Source organism: Rutidosis leptorrhynchoides, chromosome 5 (assembly GCF_046630445.1).
Source record: "Rutidosis leptorrhynchoides isolate AG116_Rl617_1_P2 chromosome 5, CSIRO_AGI_Rlap_v1, whole genome shotgun sequence".
NCBI classification, from domain to species: domain Eukaryota; kingdom Viridiplantae; phylum Streptophyta; class Magnoliopsida; order Asterales; family Asteraceae; genus Rutidosis; species Rutidosis leptorrhynchoides.
Genome location: NC_092337.1, coordinates 415,635,761 through 415,636,430, shown reverse-complemented (window position 1 = coordinate 415,636,430; position 670 = coordinate 415,635,761). Strand labels below are relative to the sequence as shown.

Here is a 670-nt window from a genome sequence, read left to right as displayed (position 1 = left end):
CAAATCCTACACATGGTAACTAATCAATGCCAATATAGTGGTACGCCAAAAGAAGATCCAAACGAACATCTTCGAACCTTTAATAGGATTTGTACTCTATTCAAAATCAGAGAAGTTGAGGATGAACAGATCTATCTCATGTTGTTTCCCTGGACTTTAAAGGGAGAAGTGAAAGATTGGTTAGAATCATTACCTGAAGGGGCGATTGACACATGGGATGTTTTAGTTGAAAAATTTCTTAAACAATTCTTTCCGGCATCTAAAGCCGTGAGACTTCAAGGAGAAATTGTTACGTTCACGCAGAAGCCAAATGAAACATTATATGAGGCGTGGACATGATTTGAAAAGTTGTTGAGAGGATGTCCGCAACATGGTTTAGACACTTATCAAATAGTACAAATATTCTACCAAGGTGTCGACGTTGCTACACGAAAAGACATCGACATAACAGCTGGTGGTTCCATTATGAAGAAAACCGCAACTGAAGCTTACAAAATCATTGATAACACAGCCTCCCACTCACATGAGTGGCATCAAGAAAAAGATATCTTTCGTTCATCTAAAGCGGCTAGAGCCGATTCTAGCCATGGCTTTGATTCCGTTTCCGCAAAAATAGATGCTTTCGAGAGACGAATGGAAAAGATGACTAAAGATATTCACGCAATACGAA

General features: G+C 39.1%; 1 non-coding gene across 1 annotated transcript; it reads right to left on the bottom strand.

The window, feature by feature from the left end:
• Nucleotides 1-270: 270 nt before the first annotated feature.
• LOC139851216 (small nucleolar RNA R71) lies at nucleotides 271-377 on the bottom strand. Its single transcript, XR_011760571.1, has one exon. It is a non-coding gene; the product is annotated as a small nucleolar RNA R71 (small nucleolar RNA).
• Between the last annotated feature and the right edge of the window lie 293 nt (nucleotides 378-670).